The sequence below is a fragment of the Denticeps clupeoides genome, unplaced genomic scaffold (assembly GCF_900700375.1).
Source record: "Denticeps clupeoides unplaced genomic scaffold, fDenClu1.1, whole genome shotgun sequence".
Taxonomy (NCBI): Eukaryota; Metazoa; Chordata; class Actinopteri; order Clupeiformes; family Denticipitidae; genus Denticeps; species Denticeps clupeoides.
This window is the reverse complement of record NW_021629784.1, coordinates 337,473-342,126: the sequence shown is the minus strand read 5'-3', so window position 1 is coordinate 342,126 and position 4,654 is coordinate 337,473. Positions and strand designations below refer to the sequence as shown.

Genomic DNA, 4,654 nt, shown 5'->3' with positions numbered 1-4,654 from the left:
CGACAAGAACCAGGCCAGAAGCTCCAACCACAGCTGATCTGAGATGTTCCTCCTGCTTCTCTATCTCTCCTTCGTTTGCTGGGTCTCCTGTACTTGACAGCTGCTCTTCAAAACATGTACTGTGCCTCAGACACAAAGGGGCAAGAAGATGACAAGACTGCAGTGAACTCTTCTTGCTCAGGGACACAATGGTAGTAAGTTACTACCTGTGACTTTGTAGTGTTCTAGTTCATGCGACAGTGTTCCCCACTAGGCTAATAGCACCTCGTTTACTGTGGTGGTGTGGGCTGGGTGAGTCCCTGTGCAATACATTTAGTGATGTTTATACCATCACACACACATTAATATATTGTAGTTTGTATACTGTTAACACATTACATGTTAAACAAAAATGTGATATCTTGGCAATTAGATGTAAACACATGGGATGCAACGTACTCAGTGTTACATGTTGCACGTTGACCACAACCAGAAGTTCACCACAGTCATGTGGGGGCCGAGACAGATCTTTAAGGACCAGCATCCTTTTTGCCGACCAGCATCACTATCTTGAGGTGATGGTTGTGAAGAGAAGATCAGGTGAGAGACGCAGCAAACAACATCAGTAACTTCTACACCAAACATGGTGTCATGTGGGGAAAATACTAATCAGTAAAATACTAAAATACTTTCTCATCTCTTTTTAACAGGTTACCAGCAGGCCAGCCGTGAGTATTACACTCAATTGAAATACAGGCGTTTTGCTTTTTTAAATATTTTATTTGTCTCAGGGAGAAATAAACCTGTAAATGTTTAAATCAGATACTTCAAATCAGAATCTTCATTTTGTAAAAGATTCACTGTAAACAAATATGTAAGACTTTCAACTTCTTCTCTTCTAGAAACTGGTCCAACAGATCTTACCAACACCCAACCTGCCAACCTGCTGCCACTAGTCACCCAGGCAACTCATGAAAAAGCCCCACCCATCTGCACCAGTTTTAAAGCTGAAATACAAGTAGGATTTTACTGTCATTTGTACCGTCTTCACAGTACATGTTCTTCAACGTACATCACAAAACAGTACAAGTTTTTCCTCAATTGATCTTTGTTCCTTGTCTTGCTCTTTTTATATGGAGAAAATGTTTCAGATCTTTGAGTTCAGCTCATGAAAAATGGGAGTAAAACAAATGTTGCACAAGGTTATTATAGTTAACGAAAACGAATGAAAAAACTAAAACTAGAATTGAAAAAGCATTTTCGTTAACTAAAATAAAAATAACAGCGAGAGTTTAAAAAAAAAAAGAAAACTAACTGAAACTGTTTTGTGTGTATACAAAACGTACTTTAACTAATATTATAGCAAAACCGTCCTTCGTTTTTGTCACGTCCATGCGGGCATGACGAGGCGGGTGCACAGAGAGCAGGACGAAGAGTGACAAGGAATGAAGCACGCTATCACCTGACATCACGAAACAGGGGTTTAATGGTTTATCACAGGACAGGGGAGACATCCGAGACGTAGACACTGGTGAACACGGAACATAACGTTAAAGACCTGACGGCGAACAGCAACGAACAGGACAGCTTTATACAATTGACACAGGTGAAAACGATTAGGGAACATTTCACATGACAACAATCCCGGACCGGATCCCGGACCGGAGTAACCCCCTTTTCGGACCGGATCGTGACAGAATCCCCCCTCTTATGGCACGACCTGAGTCTGAATGGTTCGAGTGGACAAGAGGAATCGAGTGGAATCGATTCGAGTCGAGGAGAGAAAAGATGAGATCAACAGGGAGGAATGATAAATGAATGAATGAGTGGTCCGGTATTCCCAATGGACGAGCGGCGGTTCTCCAGCGCAGATGGCTTCGGGCCAGTGTGGTACCGGCACCTCGTCCGCCGTCCGCATGCGTCCGCCGCTCCCTGTCAGTCTCCGGCTCGCCCCGCTGAATGGCCGCTCCTCACCTTCAACGCCGCCAGACACAGGACTGAGAGGCAGGGGTCGGGACCCTGCTGAACATGAAGCCATGGAAGGCCAGGGACGCTATCACCTGACATCATGAAACAGGGGTTTAATGGTGAATCACAGGACAGGGGAGACATCCGAGACATTGACACTGGTGAACACGGAACATAACATTAAAGACCTGACGGCGAACAGAAACGAACCGGGCAGCTTTATACAATTAACACAGGTGAAAACGATTAGGGAACATTACACAGGACAACAATGAAACTCCGGTCCAGATCCCGGTTTTCGGACCGGATTGTGACAGTTTTTGTCTTTGTAATAAGCCTTTTGGATTGAATTAAAATCTATTTACTTCACGCTGCCAGTTTTAAGTCAGGTGTTTGACCAGTATGGCAACACGTAGTGTGTGATGTCACGTGTCCATAGTCTGTTCTTGACGCCGCCGGCTAGCGTGATGGCTGCAGCGAAAGTCGGAAGAAAGCGGAAGAAAGTCCTATTTGGGATTTCTTTGATTATGACAGTGGCAAAAATAAAAGTAAGTGCCTTGTTGTAGAAGCAGGTGATACAATATGTGGAATACGTCTCAAGGGGAAAAACCCCACGAATCTGAAAGTCCATTTGAAAAGCTCAAACAAAATGGCGAACCAAGAGTACACACACATGCTCTGAACACTCAAGTCTTCACTAGGGGATAAGGGTAATCACTAGGGCTGCATGATTATGACAGAAATCATAATTGTCGGTTATTCACCTTGATATTGTAATTGCGATTATTATTGTTGATTAATAGATTTTATGTTTTATAACTTTCTGTGCAGCAGCTGCATGGTACATTCTCAACATCCAAAACTAAATGATATAATGTAAATAACAAATAATTATGGGAATTGTGTTGTTAGTAAAAAATCCAAAAATAATAACTTCAATTTATCAATTTTATCGTTGATTTACCAATGTGTTTAGTGCTTAAACATACTGCTGAAATGCACAGATATGAGCACAAAGGAACAGCTGTAATTGAGGATTTTGGTGATTATGTAATTGTTTCACCCATAATTGTAATTCCGATTAGTTTTACGATTAATTGTGCAGCCCTAGTAATCCCTTGTGATTTGGAAAATGACCGTCCATTGTACTATACACGACACACGAATCGTTACACCTTTAGTGATTATTTTGACAGATACATTTGTTCATATTATTAGATTTTTTTGTATTGTGTATTTTACATTTTATGTTAACTAATTGTTTGTTTTCTTATCCTTCTAAGCAAAGACCTTGACCTGCCAGATGATGGGGAGAACAACAAGTTCCAGAGAATGCCATGCTTTACCCACACCCTTCAACTCACATTGAAAGATGCCATGAAGCACCCAAATGCTGATTCACTCATAACAAGAGCAAGACACCTGGTAAGTGCTGTGAGGAAATCATCAGTGGCAAATGAAGCATTGATCAAAAAGTGTGGCTAAACACTGGTCTGGGATTGTAGCACATGCTGGAACAGCACATTTGATATGCTGAGAAGACTGCTGGAGATCAGAGCTGAACTAAACCAAGTTCCTGAGGATTTGAGCATTGACACACTTCTCACAAGCGACTGGACTAAGCTGGAGAACTTGGTCAAGCTGCTTGAGCCCTTTGCCATTCACACAGACCAGCTTCAGAATGACAGCCAGTCACTCTCACAAGTAGTACCATACCTGCTCAACCTCGAGGGACACCTGCTGACCACTACTGCTGGAAAGCAGCTAGCACAAGTGCTGCTGGGTCTTTGCGAGAACGTTTTTCTGCCATTCTTAATTGTTAATTTGTACTCAGCACACTGTGTATCTACCCTCAGAAGCAGCATTGCACAAATATTGTACTTAGGGCTGTTGTATTTCAATTTGAGGATGGGTGTTCATGTGTCTTCTGAGTACATGTTTCAAAATGTATCTTTGTTTGAGTTTGTATTATACATACTTATTCTGGTCATTTTGATTCATGCACCTGACAAATATCCTAATTTACAAAAAAAATAAAATAAATAAAACTAACACTGTAACTAATAAAAAACGAAACTAAAACTAAGCAATTTCAAAATATCAAAACATTAAAAAAAAATATAAAAAATATAAAAATCAGTAAATCTGCCTCTTAAAACTAATTAAAACTAACTGAATTTGAAAACAAAAAATCAAAATGAAACAAAAACTAAAACTAATGAAAAATCCAAAACTATTATAACTGTGGTCCCAAAGTCAACACATGCAGCTGAAATCTAGCTGGAACCACCAGCTGGTGAACTGTATTCCAGCCCAAATCCCACACCATTTCTGCATGAGTACAGAGTCGCCCCAATGATATACCACAGATTGCATAGAAGTGTCGTCTTTCGTCATGGCAGTAGAACGGCACTTCGCTAAAAACGGATCTTGGTTCTGCTCATGTACAACCTCTGCTTTGTCAACCGAGAGCGTTAACTTACTCTCAGTACCTTCTCCCCATGCCCCACAGACGGACCTTCAGTAGGGTTTGACACCGCTGTTAGGCACGTGGCACTTTCAGACCTGTGATCTGAAGACAAGAAAGAGTCAGACAGATCCATCATATTAGGAAATTTTCATGACTGAGCTCTCGTAACCGCATAAGCAGGAAAAACAGTTTCCTATAGCACTCTATAGAGTGCTGAGCCATCCAGAGGATTTCTAA

At 41.3% G+C, this 4,654-nt stretch overlaps 1 long non-coding RNA gene across 1 annotated transcript; it reads left to right on the top strand.

Annotated features, from left to right (window-relative positions):
• The first annotated feature begins 475 nt into the window (after positions 1–475).
• Positions 476–3,361, top strand: LOC114774214 (uncharacterized). Its single transcript, XR_003744761.1, has 4 exons — positions 476–579; positions 690–707; positions 882–997; positions 3,231–3,361. It is a non-coding gene; the product is annotated as an uncharacterized LOC114774214 (long non-coding RNA).
• The last annotated feature ends 1,293 nt before the right edge of the window (positions 3,362–4,654 follow it).